The 17542-nt window shown below is 43.0% G+C and overlaps 1 protein-coding gene across 7 annotated transcripts in view; it reads left to right on the forward strand.

Moving 5' to 3' along the window:
- Positions 1-4500: 4500 nt before the first annotated feature.
- LPAR1 (lysophosphatidic acid receptor 1) overlaps positions 4501-17542 on the forward strand; it is a 170360-nt gene continuing 157318 nt past the window's right edge. For 2 of the 7 annotated variants that reach the window (XM_050761438.1, XM_050761443.1), the window contains exon 1: positions 5295-5597. The gene's annotated coding sequence lies outside the window, so the exon portion shown is untranslated. The other 5 variants (XM_050761437.1, XM_050761442.1, XM_050761440.1 and 2 more) reach the window with 5 other exon arrangements.

Here is a 17542-nt window from a genome sequence, read left to right on the forward strand (position 1 = left end):
GGTTTGTCAGGTTTTGGTATCAAAATTTTATTAGCTCATAATGGACTGGGGTGTTTTTTTTCTTTTTCTATGCTTTGCAACCATTTGAATAGAGGTTATTTGTCTATGAAGATTTGGTAAGTCTTATCAACCAAAACTTTGAACTTTTTTGCATATTTATTTAGAAATAAGAATTTAAATTATTTAAAGGTTTTAAATACATTCATATTATTTTTGAATTAATACAATTTTATAATTTATTAAAAGTATTTCAGCTCTGTAATTTTGCTGTTTTTCAAGTTTTAAAAATATTGAGCTTTATATTACTTTAAAATTTTGCACATAAAGTAAAATTTTCTTGATATGTTTATCATACATTTAAATGTACTCTGGCCAGGCACGATGGCTCATGCCTATAATCCCAGCATTTTGGGAGGCTGAGGCAGGCAGATCACCTGAGGTCAGGAGTTCGAGACCAGCCTGACTAACATGGAGAAACCCCGTCTCTACTAAAAATACAAAATTAGCTGGGCATGGTGGCACACACCTGTAATGCCAGCTATTCAGGAGGCTGAGGCAGGAGAATCACTTGAACACAGGAGGCAGAGTTTGTGGTAAGCCGAGATTGTGCCATTGCAGCCTGGGCAACGAGAATGAAACTCCATCTTAAATAAATAAATAAATAAATGTACTTCAATTAAAATCATACAAAATGTAACTATACTGTCTTGCTAAATTACACTACAGAGAGTTTGCATGAGTTTATATCTATATTGCAAATATCATTATTTAAAAAAATATTTGTTAACAAAGGAAAATGTAAAATCATATATTATTTTAATTTTCATCTTTTATTGAATTAAAAATTAATTTATTGAAGAAAGTGTTTCAGCCAAGTTTTTTAATGTTCATAGTTTTCTTAGATTTAAAAAGTTCTACTAAAACTGTAATCATAATCTCCATATTCATAGCCTTGTTTCTTTTCTTTTTCATTGTCAATTTTACCAGAAATTTATCTATTTTACTATTGTTCTATAGAACTAGGTTTTTGTTTTGTTGACCCTTTCTATGATTTCTTTGTATCCAGATCCATTTTCAGCTTTATAGTTGTATATATAACACCCATATATTTTTTTCCTGTTCCTTTTCTGTCTTCACTCTGTTTTAGATCTAAGCCTTTTTTGCTTTGGATGAGGGAGCCTACAGAGAAAGGATTTGCTAGCCTTGACCTACTTCTGATATTACCCAGATTATTCATGCAGATGTATGTGATAAGAAAAACGTGTACACAGAGTTACTCTGTTTGGGGCTTTCATTGCAGCCTAGTCCTTGCAGGAGGCTGCTGCACGCAAACCCAAATTCTCTCCGTTTTTGGAGTCTCCTTATGCCACCTGTACTCTAAAGAGTGTTATTATTATTATTTTTTTACTAAATTGGGCTGCCCCACCCACTTTTGCCACTGGCCTTTTAAAATAGAAAGGTGTCCTAAGGAGAATGCTTTTTTTTCCCCCCTAGCCAAGGGGAAAAATACTGGAGAGGCACAAATACCCTAGTTCAAGGAGGAAGAAAACAATGCCTGCAGGCATCTGCAAAACTTTCCCGAAAAGGCTGAGTTCTCTCAGGGTATTGTTTCACCAAAACACAGTCTTTGAATCAGTCTCTACCTTAATAGACTGGAGGGAAAGTTTCCAACAGATCGTTTTGCTGATAGTTTTGATTACTCTCTAATAGAAAATTTCAAAAGCTTTTTGCCAGAGGGAAGTAAACAGAGGGAGGAAGAGAGAACTCTTCCATGAGTGTGCCATGACTGGGGAAGCTTTTGAGCAAATAATAGTGCCAAAGGCAGTGACAGCCAATTTTTCCACCCTAAATGCTTCTTAAATTATAGTCCTTGGATCACTAGCTTATATCAATAGTCTGACAAGGTCTATGGTGTCCTTCCAGATACTAATGTAAAACCCAAACTTGAAATATCCATGACAGTGTTTCATTTTGCTGAACTTTTTCTTTTTTTGAGACAGAGTCTTGTTCTGTTGCCCAGGCTGGAGTGCAGTGGTTCAATCTTGGCTCACTGCAATCTCTGCCTCCCAAGTTCAAGAGATTCTCATGCCTCAGCCTCCCGATAGCTGGGACTACAGGCATGTGCCACTATACCAGCTAATTTTTGTATTTTTAGTAGAGACAGACATGTTGGCCAGGCTGGTCTCAAACTCTTGGCCTCCAGTGATCTGCCCACCTCGGCCTCCCCCAAGATGCTGGGATTACAGGCGGGAGCCACTATGCCTGGCTTCATTTTGCTGAACATATATATATATTTAAAAATGTAAAAACTTTTTAAAGAGACAGGGTCTGGCTCTGTTGCCCAGGCTAGAGTGCAGTGGCACAATCACAGCTCACTGCAGCTTCGGACTCCTGGGCTCAAATGCTCCTCTTGCCTCAGCCTCCCAAAGTGCTGGGATTACAAGCATGAGCCACTGTGGCTAAGTATATTTTTTGTCATGTTTGACAGCTCCAGGTGTCTTTTGGTTCTTTGCCTCTGCTGAAGTCATTCGAAGAAACAAATCTAAAGAAATCCTGCTTGGCAGAGGGTAGGAGAGAAAGGTTAGGACAGAAAGCATCAGGATGACTCTTCAAGAAAGGGAATGTCTGAATGTTAAGAGGACTACAGACAGGAGAAAACATTCAAGAAAATTTATCAAAGTATTCTTTGTTCCTGTTGAAACCTCATCATCAATGTTAGTGTCTTTAGAAGCCCACTCAAATATATTATTTTACTTTGATAGAAGACAACTTGGAACCATATAAAAGACTGCACTGGTACTATCATTCCATTTTACAGATGAGAAAAGTAGCTCATTTGGAACATAATGAGCTAGGTTTTACGGATTAATCTAGAAGATGAACTGAATTCTGTATTGTATTTCATTTTCTCTGTCCTTTTCCACTGGATGTACATACGTACATTTAATTTTAAAGTTATCGATCTAAAGCTGGCTGCAGAAGCTGTCTCATTCAGACAGGTCCACGCTTGTCAGGAAGACAGGTCTGTCCAGGCAGACCTTTTAATTTGTTCTATATTTCATTTCAGGCCACAGCAGGCCAAATAAAGAGGAAATGAAGTGTTTTATAGCAAATAGCTTACTTTTGAATACACATGTCTTGTATGGACAGGCCTCCCAATTTGATGTTAGAAGGGGCCACAGAGTAGTTAAGATAGTTAATATGTACTCAAAACAGAAGCAACTGTGTTCCTTAAGAAGGTAAGAGAAAAAAATCAACATATTAAAAATATTCAAGTTGAGTGGTAAGAAACTCCTTTTACCCAACCTTTGATTTATGGGGAAAGGCTAAACATGGAAATAATTAATTTTAAAATGTTCTTTATATTAGATATAGAAGTATTGGTGTTAAGAAATCTGACAGTAAGTAGAGTGTATAGGAAGAAAGAGACAGGAAAATTAGCTAACAAGTGATTTTTCTGAATTGAGTAGAGCTATGGTTAAAAACATACGGAAACCTCTTTCGAGTATATTTTTTTCTTACCAATATATATGATACTTAGATTTTATAGTGAACATTTGCCTATTCATCCCAATATAATATTTCTTATAGTTTAGTATCAACCCCTATCATTATCTGTGAGATAAAGGAGTGGTCTGTATTCATGGGTATACGTATTTATACACATTTCTGCATGCTGTACACAAACATGGTAGCATTGTGCATGAACATATTAGCACTGTGCATGTACTAAAATTTCAATTTTTTCACATAGTAAATTGTTATAAAACAAATCATATATTGGTAGGAAAGGTATAGAAAGCAAAGTTATTTAAAGTGGATTTTTAAAAAAGATTCGATTTTTTTTTTTAAAGAGTAGAACCATTGTTTTAAAAAGGAAACAGCTTTAGATAGTAAATTATTTACAGCCAGGGCTCAGCCCTGAGCATCCTGAGAAAACCACACGAGCTTGGTCAAGGTTCTAAGCAGTCACCGGTGGGAGATGGTCATGGTCCCGTCACAGCATAACTCACTTGAGGCTTGAAAAGCTTCCGTCCAACTGCGGTTTGCAGTGACCTTTCTCTTCTGCAAAGCCCACGGTTACCGGGTGGCCACCACCAACATAGCCCTGCCTCGCTGTTCTGCGTTTCTCTCAATGGGATCAGTCCTGCTGAGTCCCCATGCCTTACTGCTGTCGTGCTGTGTCCTCTGTGCCATTTCAAGGCGAGGGCTTATGAAACTTTTACTCGCACGCTGCTATTTTTGATATGCGGTGGCCTTAGCTGTGCAGCGAGAGGTTGATAATTCTGATTACTCCGGAAATCCTGGGAAGCCAGAAGTGGGAGATGGGTGTGGTGAGGTGGCGTGGCTAGGGAGACCCCATCTAGTGGGTGTTGTTATAAGACCTGGGCGAATCCCTGTGGCTGCCACTCTCCTGAGAATGATCCCTGGGCCTTAATTCCGCGCCGCGCCCACCTACACCTCCAGGTGTGCAGTCCCCGCCCTTAATTACTCTCACTAAAATTGATAGTTTACACTTGCAAAGCTACACTGGGAAAGCGGAAGAGAAATTTATAATCATGGATATGGAGAACTAGGGGAGCAGACACACTTGCTTTGGTTTACAGATCCAGTGAAGTGAAAAATCAGAACTAGAAACGTATGCACCTTCCTAGCAGCAAAGCCGCCTCTGCGTTCTTTTCAGCCTCCAGTGTAGGGCGGCGCTGGGAGAAACTTTGCGCCTTCTGGAAAGTTTAGAAAATGAACCACGAAAGAGAGGCCACATTTCGGGGGTTTGTGGGCCCCGCGATGTTTTCCAGAGCTTTTCGAGTGGCAAGAGGAGAGCGACAACGTGAAAATGCCCCGTGCCGTGCCGGGGCGTCCACCGGAGTTCTGCCAGCTGTCCCGCGCTGGGGTGAGCTCAGGAGGGGCGGGGGTGGGACCCGAGCTGGCGGCCACGGGTCTCCCGCTGCGGGTCTGTCGGCTCGGGGGCGGGGCGGGGGAGGCTGCTGAGATAATGAATGGGAGGCTAAGGCCACCCCCTAGCCCCAGCCCTGCAGCCAGCGAGGGCTGTCGAGCCAATGAATGGAGGAAGGGGCGCAGAAGTCAGGGGCGCTGGGGGCGCCACGCCAGGTAAGGGGTCCAGCTTGGGAGCGGGGAGGGCGGACTCTGGGGTCCCGGGAGTTGCTGACTTGTGCTACGTGGAGCAAGCAGAAAAGAAGGAAGGCGGAGGAAGAGAGGACGCTGGCGTCGGCGCTGCTCCTCCGGCCCTCCCTCTGCGCCCCCTCCTCCTGCCAGCGCGCCAAAGCCGGGCCGTAGGGGCCGACCGGCGGCTGACGCTCCCCGAGTGGCTACTCCGTCTGCAGCTCCGCCGCTGAGCGCGGGCGGGATCTGGGGCGGCCAGGGCCCGGAGCCGCGGAGCCCTCCCCGCCGCCCGGCCGAGCACGGGATCCCGGCGGGGTGGGCGCAGGGGGCGGCCTCGCTCTGGGCGACGGCCGAGGGGCGGGCGGAGGGACGGGCTCGGCTGGCGGCGGGGCGGGGGCCGCCGGGACTGGGCGCGCGGCCTGAAGCCAACCCGGGGGCGGCGGGAGCGGGACGCGCGGCGGCGGCAAGCGCAGGTAAAGGGGCAGGCGCGGCGTGTGGGGACGGCGCCCCCTGGGCGCGAAGCCAGAGGCCGCGGCGACGGCTCGTTAGCCACACGGCGCGCTGGGCTCACACTGTCCCGCGGTGGACGGGCTTTGTGGTTGGGGGCGCGCGTGCGGGTGCCAGAGAGAGTGTGAGTGCGCGCGCTGGGCCGCGGCGCGGGTGGGTGGCCGTGCGTTCTTACTAGCCGGCCTGCAGGAGGCGAGGCTTCCCGGACCTCCCGCACCCAGCGGCTGACCGATCCTCGGGAGGGAAGTTGCCGCAACCGCCCGGGCCGCCGGCCCTCCTGTCTCGCTCCAGGTCAGTGCGCCCCGGGGCCCGCCCAAGTGACACGTAGGTGGCCTCCGGTTACCTGGGTCGGGGTGGGTGCGCGGGAGGGCTTACGAGGGGCCCTCGAAATTCTCCCAAAACCTCGTCCTGCTGGACGTGCACCTCCGAGGGGTCCCTGCGCCACTGGGGCTCCCACACCTCTCGTTTCCCACTGACGAGTCGGTTGTCCCCTCACACCGGGCTGAGGACTTTTAACTAAGTTTCTGTCCAGCCGCCTAACAAACGTGCTTAGCAAGTAACTGGAGGTTGTAAGGCAAGGGAGGGACCTGGCTTTGAGTTGATGGTTTTGAAATCGACGGCTCCTTTGGCTTGCGTAGGACTGCTTTGTGGTGAATGGATTTAAAGTTTATTCTTGTTTTTCTTTGCTGCCATTTGGCCTTTGAAATGTTACGAGTGAAGGCATTCGGGACTTGCTGCTGCCTGCTGTCTGGGGCCTGAGGTTGTGGCTCTCCGCTTCTGCTCCCCCCTCTTCATTTTTGTTGAAATCCGTGGATTTTTTCATAAATGTGGGTGCTGACTTGTTTCACTATGGACGCGTCGTTTCCTATGGGGTTAGATAGATATTGGTAAACATCAATATTGAAAACGTAAATAATGATCACAGCGAAATCCTCTATTCCTTCAGGCTCTAACAGTTTGTTTTTCACGTATTTGCATAAGTGTGTTTGCTCAGCTAAGCATAACTGGTAAGCCAGAGGTCTGTGATTCAGAGTCTGCAGTTCTGGTTAAGGGGAGACTGTGCACTTGGAAAATGCGAAGTTTTTAAAGAAGTTATTCCCTTGCCAGATAGAAGAGTGAGTCCAAGGAAAAAGAGGGAATGTTAAAGGTATGGTTATTGAACCAAACTAAATAGCATTAAAATACACAGGGAGGTAGAATGTCACCTAGTTGTTCCTGCCCTTGATTTCCATATCCCAGTGGGAGCGAGTATAATTGCCCCAATGCAAAATTATGAATAATAATCAGCATTGTAAGTATATTAAGGTTGCATTTTTTTCTTGATACTTGTCTAATTTGAGGATAAAAACACCAAGTGGCAAGAGAAGGAGGTAGCTTGAGGCAGGAAGGCACGGGCGAGGAGCGAGGAGGGAAGGCGGGGTTGTCATCATCCGAGCCCGCAAGGCACAACACGTCCCCTAGCGGCGCGACCTCAGCCGGTCGGGTCAGCTCAGCTCCTGGTCTCCGTCTCCCCATCCGGAAAATGGAAGGGGTTGGTGATCCTTGCTGTTCCTTCCAGCTTCCCAAATAGCTAGAAACCGGTGGGAGGTTATTTTATGTTAGAGCAGTAGGAAAAGGTAGGGGGGAAGTGAGAGGTCCAGAGAGCCAGGAAGATGGAAGAAAACCAGCAACAGAGGATGCCTGGAGGAGAAAAATCCTTGAGCTGGGAGCTCATTTCCTCTGTTTTTTTTTTTTTTTTTTTTTTTTCCTCAAGGGAATCAATAATACTTCCCCCCTCAGATCAGTCTCTTGTTACCTTTATTATTTAAAGCTTGTGAGTTTGCTTAGCTAATGCACTAAGGTGAGGTCAAGGTGATTCTTGCGGTCTGACTTCTACTAGGCATCACTTGACCCATTTGCATCATTGTCTCTCAGGGGAACAGCTCCTACTCAGGTCTGTGGGCACACAGCACTCTCCCTGTGAGTGATGGGAAAGAAATAACAGAGGTAAGAATGTAAGTGGCAGCCCTTTCGAAACTTCTATTTTTGTTCAAAGCTAATACTTTCCAGAAAGTAATTTGATTTTTTTGTTGTTGTTGTTTCAAATTATACCGTATAGACTCTGCAAGGTTTTACTGAATCTATTCCATTAGTGACCTACTGGAACATTCAAAGAATAAAAATTTCACTTGCTCAGTGTTTTTGATACACAGTGACATTCAGTCTGAAGTAAGTGATATTTAGGGCCAAGAATAATTTCAAATGCTTAGTATGGAAAGTTGCAATCTGGGCAGAATACACTGTATCATTTTCACTGGGAAGCTCCAAGTATTCAGCAGATAACAGAACTTTTAGAATTTAGTTTGAAGTCAAGATTTTAATGTCTGTGCTTGATGTGTGGCCTGTCTTCCTTTTCTTTTATGTTTTGGTATCAATATGCCTACACCCTTGAGGAACGTTATTTATTTTAAAAGCTGAACTGTGATGTAATAAAAACTTAAACATAAGCTCTTGGTTTAAAGTCCAATAGTCTTCTCTGGCCTTAAGTCAGCATCATACTACTGTTTGGTTTCTTATTTTTACATGTCATGTTACCCTCTTATTTAAATATCCTTGGCCAGGTGTGGTGGCTCATGCCTGTAATCCCAACGTTTGGGAGGCTGAGGCAGGAGGATCACTTGAAGCCAGGAGTTTGAGACCAGCCTGGGCAACATAGTGAGACACTGTCTCTACAAAAAAATAAATACATTAGCTGGGTATGGTGGCATGTGCGTGTAGTCTCAGCTACTTGGGAGGCGGAGGAGGGAGGATGGCTTCAGCCCAGGATTCAAGGCTGCAGTGAGCTGTGATTGTGCCATTGCACTACAGCCTGGGTGACAGAGAGAGACTGTCTCTTAAAAAAAAAAAAAAAACTTAGGGAAAACTATTATGGATGTCTTAGAAAGTTGAGAGAAAAGGAGGCGATTTTATTTCAGCAAACAGTTACTGAATTCCTTCCATGTGGTAGATGCAAGGATGGTGAAAAGGAAGCTCCAGAGAGAACTGCAACGCAGGGGGGAAAGACGCAGCGAGCCTCACGGTTTATATTGAATAGTATGTGCAGTGTTGTGTAGCTGGGTGGTAGCTGTAGAGTCCAAGAACTTTGTCATGCCAGGGAATGGAGAATTACGTTTTGATTCAGGGGACGCCTTTATAAATGTGGCTTGAAGAATAACATATCTTTTAAAAGACGAATGGTGGGGTAATGAAGACGAAGTGAGAGTGTGGGGTGATGAAGGCTGGAAAGTTACAAAGGGACAAATTGTGGAGGAGTTGTGCTACATGGGGATAGGGAGGTGAGGAGGAAGTATTACGTAACCTCAAGATGTGGAAAGACACTGAATAACACATATTGGGGCAGAGTGAGGGGTGCAATGATGGACGGAGGACTGGGCTTTTATTCCACTACAATCCGTGTAACTTATGGCTGCTAGGTTTTAAGACACTATTGCCAGTTTACTCAAATTATATAATGGTTGTAGAATAAACTAATAAGTGGTTTCTTCCTCCCCACTCCCCGCAAATTGATAGTGCTTTGTACTTTTGAGAAATTTAATTTAGTAAAAATTAATGATGCTATTGTGTTACAGCTGGACCTTGTGGAGCCTTTTGAACATGTGGGATTGAAGTCATTCTGCAAGCACAGAGCTGTCCAAGAAAACATTTTTTTTTCCCCTCTCTCTTTTTTGTTTAGGGAAGGGCTTGCTGGTTAATGCTAATTTAAACATGACTCTTCTGGCAACTGGCATTCTTGACCCTGTTTATGTTATACATGGTATTTAACCACAGTGGTTGGGTATTTGCAGCACAGAAGAAAAAGAATTATTATTAGTTTGAAACTGGCATTAATGCCTCTGTAAATGATAGGGCAAGGCGGTAGAGGGAAGGAGAGAGAGGGGGAAACCAAGTAGCACCCTGGGTACTGCAGTGAGAGATGACATAACGATGAGAATTCTTTAAGTTTAACTTCCAGTAGAAGTAACTTGCTTTCTATATATTTTAAATCCCTAGAGCTAAAGCATTTAACTTATTATCTTCACTCTGTGGGATCCATTTGGGAGAGGTATTCAGGAGCTCTGTAGGTTCACATGTGCTCCCCAGTACCTCTGTGTCACAGGAGGATATACATCGGTTTTCAGTTGCATGTCAGAGGTGCAACTGACTTGGATGTCTCTGAATTGCTCTTAAATCTGGAGATGCTAGGGTACCCAGGAGACAGACAGGAAAAAGAAGAGGCTGGGCACAGTGACTAACGCCTGTAATCCCAGCACTTTGGAGGCTGAGGCGGGTGGACCTCACCTGAGATCAATAGTTTGAGACCAGCCTGGCCAACATGGTGAAACCTTGTGTCTACTAAAAATACAAAAAATTAGCCGGGTGTGGTGCTGGGCATCTGTAATACCAGCTACTCAGGAGGCTGAGGCAGGAGAATTGCTTGAACCCGGGAGGTGGAGGTTGCAGTGAGCCAAAATTGTGCCATTGCACTCCAGCCTGGGCAGACAGAGTGAGACTCCATCTCAAAAAAGTAAAAATAAAAAAAAAAGAAAAAGAAAAAGAAAAAGAAGCTGGCCGAATTTCTTTCAATTACCTTGTGAATTCAATTTGAATGAATGATCTTCCCAGAAGTTTGTTTTATCTTCTGCAAGGGAACTTGAGTTTGGCATGTTTAATAAGTTAAGTTAATTAAGTTGGAGAAGCCCAAGGTTAGTACACTTCATTTTAGGACACACTTTTGGTGGGGGAAGTGGAGGGGTGGTGTGGCGGTGGTGATGATTTTATTTAAACTCCTTGGCATTTTTTAGCAGGTTAGTATGATTTCAAAGCAGTGTTGTTGTTGTATTATTAACTTGTGGGACTGCGCCAAAGAAAATTGTCTTAATACTTGCATGTCCCTGTCATCTAATCAGTGCTATAGAAACTTTAACACTGAAGTCCATGTAAAATTCTAATTATTTTTTTTTCCAGAAATGAAAGAGAACTATTTTACTACATTCATGGATTTAGGTTATAATTTATTTTATTTTTGTGTTACTGTTTAAAAAAAGTGATATAATGACAGGGCAGACCCTTAATTTTAGTCCAGTGCTAAAACAAACATGCAATAAGCTTGCATGAGGCAGGGCAAGCTGTGTTTGTTGTATTATGAAAATAAAGGAAAATGTTTTCAAAACCAGCCTTTTTCTCTAAAAGCAAAAGACTTTGACTAATACCTGGCCATGGGTGGGATTTCCAACTGTTGGTTGAAGGAAATTTTGTTCATTATGGCCATTACGTGTGCTATGTTTCTCAGAGTTTAGGATTTGCTATGCTGAGATTGCTACTGTGAACCATTTCTTTATAGCAAGTTTCCCTGTATTCATTACCTTATGTGTCTAAACAATGCTCTAGATTAGACTTTATGTCGATCTGCTATACTAAATTTTCTTCCCCTGTGTCTAGGTGTTCTCTTTGACCAACCTTTAACTGCCCTGGTTCTGAAATTCTGCCCTAATTGAAGGATATTCCTGGGTCTTTGGAGGGAGAAATGGTTCAGGGGCAGAGGCAGAGGAAACATGTTTTTTTTGTTTTGTTTTGTTTTGTTTTTTTAAGCCCCCATCTCAGGAGCACTTAACTGACTGCCTACTATATACCAGACTTTGTGCTAGTTACTAGGGGTGAGTTTGAATAAGGCAGGAATCCCACCCTCCAGGAGGAGCTTACACACGATTAACAGATAATTACAATTCAGTGTAACAAGTTTTATGAGAGAGAGAACTTTGCGGGAGCACCAAGCGAAGCACTTGACCCTTAGCGGTGAGGTGGTGGAGGTCAGGGAATGCTCCTGGAAGGTTAGGATCTGGAAGGACCCTGGGAGATAAACCAAGCCTAGAAGAGGTAAAAAAGGGATCAAGAGGCTTTCTATCTCCAGTTTTGCTACTCCTGGGTAGGTCAAAGTGCCTGTCTTTTTACATCTGGAAAATAAGAATAAGAACTGATATCTGGTTGGTAATTCTAGTTTTCATTTACGACGTGTTCCTTAATCCTTTATATTACTCTTTCTTCCATATTCAGTAGACATTTGTACCCACCCTGTACTGGGAAGATAGCACTGCAGGAAACAAGATGTGAATGGACCCCTTCTGTCATGGAACTTCCTTCTATCATATGACATTAGTAGGAGAAGTTCTTTTAAAATGCCTTCAAACTCAGGCATATGTATCTTGTTATTCTTCCATTTTAAGAACATTTTCTGCAAGATAATCTCAATACCTTGAGGTGAGCTGGCCTTTCCCTCTGAGGGAAGGAGACCACAGAGCCTGGTAATCTGATTTTCATTTCATATGCTTGAAATATTTTGCTAGGATTTATCTGTTTTGAAGTCTAGAGATAGACATAGCTGTGTTTTATCTATAGCCCTGCCTTGCTTCCATCTCATTTTCTCTATTCTTACTTTTAACCCAACTTGTGTTTGAGGTTCTTTGCTCAGTGTATAGTTTGCTTTGTAGAATAATTCAAATCTAGTGCCTGTGGAAAGTCAGACTTATTTTTTATTTATTTGAGATAGGGTCTTGGAGTGCAATGGCATAATCCTGGCTCACTGCAGCCTTGACCTCCTGGGCTCAAACTATTCTCCCACTACAGCCTTCCAAGTGGCTAGGACTGCAGGTGTGTGCCACTATGCCTGGTATTTTTTTCTTTTTCTTTTTCTTTTTTAAGAAATGGGCTCTTACTACATTACCCAGGCTAGTCTCAAACTCCTGGGCTCAAGGGATCCTCTCATCTTGGCCTCCCAAAGTGTTGGGATGACAGGTGTGAGCCACCGCATCTGGCTAATACTTATTTTGAAGTCACCCTATCATGGTGCTTTGCTTCACTAATGCATTTCACTTATGATCTTCAAGTCACTCAGGGATGTAAACACAATAGAAAGCATCCCAACCAGAGGAAGGTAGCTGCATTCATTTACAAATTTCTTTTTTGCAATGATTTAAACACTACAGATGTGTCTAAAGTAAACATAAAAAATCTCTCTCTGCCACTTTAACCTTACACATCTGATATCAGTTTGTTCCATAGCCTTCCATAGTTGTCCTTTTGCTTATACAAACCTACAAAAATTAGTACTTATGTATATTTATGTGTGTGTGGGATGAGTGTGGGTATGTTTTTACATACTCATATGTATGTTTGTGTGTGTATCTGTCTGTGCCTGCCCCCCTTTTCTTTTGCTTTAGAGCGGCTATACTTGAGGCTGCCATGAAGAGTGAGAAGTTTGAAGCTGGAAGAGCCTGCATGGGCCCTTCTTGAACTTGTGCAGCATGACATCACTCAAGAGTTCTTGTCAGAGTGATAATGAATGTCTGGCTATTGTAAATGGGAACAAGAAAACTATTTCCAGCTGTGCAACAACCAAGATGACAAAAAGCATTGCAGAGAATATTATTGCCACAAGGACCCTGCTTCATCTGGGTCTCAGACAACAGGAGGAGGGGCATTTTGGAGCATGCGTTTGGCATCTGTGAAACTTTTGTTAGGTAGAAAACAAGTCCTGGATGAAAGGCCTATCAGCCACTTCTGGAGCAGAGAAGATAGAGTTATTAATTATAGGCAGGTTTCATTGCAGGAGTATTCAATGAGAACCCCCGCCTTAGAAGTCTGTAATCAGCAGATGATAAGGATGGTGTGTTCTTACTAAGAGAATAACACAAATGAAACAGAGTTGCCTTTTGTTAAGGGGATGCTTTGCCTTCTTGGACTACGATTCTGGGGAGAAGGATTATTGTCAAGTAAATGAGGCATTCATTCTGTGCCCACTATTTATTGTAGTTCCACAGAGAGCTACTTGCTTTACTTTCTGACTAGGCACAAAGAAGTAAAGGTTCAAAGGCTAGGGCAAGGTGACTGACTTTTCCAGATTCAGCACCATATGTTCTCTGGTCACTTTGAGACGCTGTCAATTTAGTTTTGTGCAACTGAGATCTTGGAGAACTTCTGTGTCCTCTATGTTTGGCTGAGGACACTAATTTTTTTTTTTTTTTTTTTTTTGAAGCGGAGTCTCACTTTATCGTCCAGGCTGGGGTGCAATGGCATGATCTTGGCTCACTGCCTCCTGGGTTCAAGCAATTCTCTTGCCTCAGCCTTCCAAGTAGCTGGGACCTCAGACGTGTGCCACCATGCTTGGCTAATTTTTTTTGTATTTTTTGGTAGAGATGGGGTTTCGCCATGTTGGCCAGGCTGGTCTTGGACTCCTGGCCTCAAGTGAACCACCTGCCTCGGCCTCTCAAAGTGCTGGGTTTATAGGTGCAAGCCATCATGCTTGGCCTGAGGACACTAAAGTAAAAAAATTTAAGAAAGTATGGTCTCCACTCTTGAGTAGGTCATGAACATGGAGTGACATGGACTCAAATCATTAAGATCAGGTAGGTGGTGATGAATATGGTAAACCAAGGTTCAAACAAAGAGCTTTCTGCGTATGTGAGGATGGAGAGGGTAAGTCAGCCTTAGAGGGAGGAAATGACTTGCAGCAGGATGCCAGCCTCGATGGTCTGTGGAGCTCATTCCATGAAGAAGAGTAATGAGGAAGACCCATTGAGTGACAGGCTTGGGGAGGAGTGCCTGGAATTGATGGTTTGTGGCAGGAAGTGGTGGGACCAGTCTCAAAGGTTGTGGAGGTAGAAGGGTACTGGAGACTACTGAGGACAAAAAAGGGCATGTTGATGCCATTACCAGACAGGACATGAGAGTATGCTGATTGTTGCAGTAAGGCTTGTTAGTTTTAGACATGTCTAAAACCACGCAGGCAGAGATTTTCAGCTGGTAGCTGGCAATTTGAGTTTGAAGTTTAGCTGAGGAGTCAGTTGGCAGTATTCAGGAATAATTGCTAAATGTAGAAGTAAATGCCAGTGAAATGTGTGTGATAAGATGGAGAGCACTTTTAGAGTGAAAAGAGTGATATATTTTCACAAGGACAAGACTTATTTCAATTCAATATTTTTCTTTAGCAGATTAAAGTAGTTTTATGGGTTATCAAGCATTTGTTGAGTATTTACTATGGCTTCTCTTGATAGGTGGTCCTGGGGATATAGGAAGGAAATGGTGCAAATTTCAACAATATCCCGTTGGGGTGAACAAAAAATCCCTGAAACAGCCCATTCCAGCTATTGTTATCTGGAAAAAACTTCTTACCATAATTAGGTGGTGATTTGAGGTCTGGGGGAAATTGCAGATATAGTTGTTTTTTTTTTTTTTTTTTTTTTTTTTTTTTTTTTTTGAGACGGAGTCTGGCTCTGTCACCCAAGCTGGAGTGCAGTGGCTGGATCTCAGCTCACTGCAAGCTCTACCTCCCGGGTTTACGCCATTCTCCTACCTCAGCCTCCTGAGGAGCTGGGACTACAGGTGCCCGCCACCTTGCCCGGCTAGTTTTTTGTATTTTTTTTAGTAGAGACAGGGTTTCACTGTGTTAGCCAGGATGGTCTCGATCTCCTGACCTTGTGATCCACCCGTCTCGGCCTCCCAAAGTGCTGGGATTACAGGCTTGAGCCACCGCGCCCCGCCTTGCAGTTATAGTTTTAATATACTGTAGGACTAGTGACAGTGAGTGTCACATTGCTGTCATATAAAAGATAAACCTTCCAGAAGAACTTTGGAAATTTCAGTAGCCTAAAGATCACACTTTGAGAAACTCATAAAAGTTTGTCATAGAGGTTTTAAAAGCTGATCAAATAATTTTAAGCTCTAGTTGCCTACTAAAAAGTAGGATGCAGTGCAAGTTTGTCCTTTACTTGGTTAAAAAAAAAGTCTTTTTCTAATTAAGAATTTATTTTCACTTTAGATAATTTTATTGGCATGCCTTCTTGCATGCAAGATAGAAAAAAGGTAAGTTTATTCTTAGTTTTCCTTTTTCTAAGCCATTATGATTCTTTTAAATTATACTCATTTCAATTTGATAGGGAAAAACAGTACATGCTCATTTTAAAACATTTGGAATGTACAGGGGATTCATGTGTAATTCCACCACTTAAGATTGACTTTCTTGCTAGGCATGGTGGCTCACGCTAGTAATCCCAGCACTTTGGGAGGCCAAGGTGGGCAGATCACTTGAGGTCAGGAGTTGAAGACCAGCCTGGCCAACGTGATAAAACCCTGTCTCTACTAAAAATACAAAAATTAGCTGGATGTGCTCTCTTGAACCCAGGAGGCGAAGGTTGCAGTGAGCTGAGTTTGTGCCACTGTACTCCAGCCTGGGTGACAGAGTGAGACTCTGCCTCAAAAAAAAAAAAAAAGAAATTTACTTTTACAGAATATTTAACAGCATTCTCCTTTGTATCATAAGTATGTACACAGGCCATTAAAATCTTTCATTTTTAACTTCTAATGGCTACATATTAGTCACACTATTTAATGTGTGTGACTAATTAAATACACCTAATTATGTTTAGTCATTCCGTATCTCTGCTTGCTTCTTTTTGTTTTGTTTTGTTTTTTTTTTGAGGACTTGTGCTTCTCTGCCCATATTTCCTTGTTGATGTACCCAGAGTTGTATCCTTACTCTAAATGATCTCTGTTTTTGAGCTTATCCACACAGTGGACTGTGGTTTCCTGGTCTGTGTCCTTCTGCGTAGGACGTTCTTTCCTACATATCCACACACCTGCTTTCATTATTTTCATGTCTTAACTCAGAGGTCAACTCCATACTGAGGCCTTCTATCACTGCACTTAAAATTGTGTGACCTTTCCTGTCTACCCAGCTTGCCTGATATTTTCTTCTCCATTGCACTTTCCTTCTGACTTCTTAGATGAGGACAAGACTTAAAAAAAAATTCTGTTTTTGTTTTCTGCTGTTTACCCAAAATATTTTTCTTGTTTTGTTTCTTAAAGACCATGTTTTGCTGTGTCACCCAGGCTGGAGTTCAGTTGCTCAATCATAGCTCACTGTGGCCTCAAACTCCTGGGCTCAAGCCATCCTCCTGCTTCAGCTTCCTGAGTAGCTGGGACTACAAGCACATGCCACCATGTTTGGTTATTTATTTATTTATTTTTTGGGTAGAGACAGGGTCTTGCTTTATTACTCAGGCTAGTCCCTAACTCTCACCTTGACTTCCCAAACTGTTGGGATTGCAGGCATGAATGCCACACCTGGCCTGTTGATGTGGGGTGGAGAGTTCTGAAATTGAGGCAGTATTTAATAGCCTACCAACCAAAAAAAAGCCCAGGACCAGATGGATTCACAACTGAATTCCACTAGAGATACAAAGAGGAGCTGAGACCATTCCTTCTGAAACTATTCCAAATGATAGAAAAAGAGGGACTCCTCCCTAGCTCATTTTATGAGGCCAGCATCATCCTGATGCTAAAACCTGGCAGAGACATAACAAAAAAAGAAAATTTCAGGCCAATATCCCTGATGAACATTGATGCGAAAATCCTCAATAAAATACTGGCAAACTGAATCCAGCAGCACATTAAAAAGCTTATCCACCACAATCAAGTTGGCTTCATCCCTGGGATGCAAAGCTGGTTCAACATATACAAATCAGTAAACGTAATCCATTGCATAAACAGAACCAATGACAAAAACCACATGATTATCTCAATAGATGCAGAAAAGGCCTTCAATAAAATTCAACACCCCTTCATGGTAAAAACACTCAATAAACTAGGTATTGATGGAACATATCTCAAGATAATAAGAGCTATTTATGACAAACCCACAGCCAATATCATACCGAATGGGCAAAAGCTGGAAGCACTCCCTTTGAAAACTGGCATAAGACAAGCATGCCCTCTTTCACCACTCCTATTCAACATAAGTATTGGAAGTTCTGGCCAGGGCAATCAGGCAAGAGAAAAAAAGGGTATTCATACAGGAAGAGACGAAGTCAAATTGTGTTTGTTTGCAGATGACATGATTGTA

This window comes from Macaca thibetana, chromosome 15, assembly GCF_024542745.1.
Source record: "Macaca thibetana thibetana isolate TM-01 chromosome 15, ASM2454274v1, whole genome shotgun sequence".
Lineage (NCBI taxonomy): Eukaryota > Metazoa > Chordata > Mammalia > Primates > Cercopithecidae > Macaca > Macaca thibetana.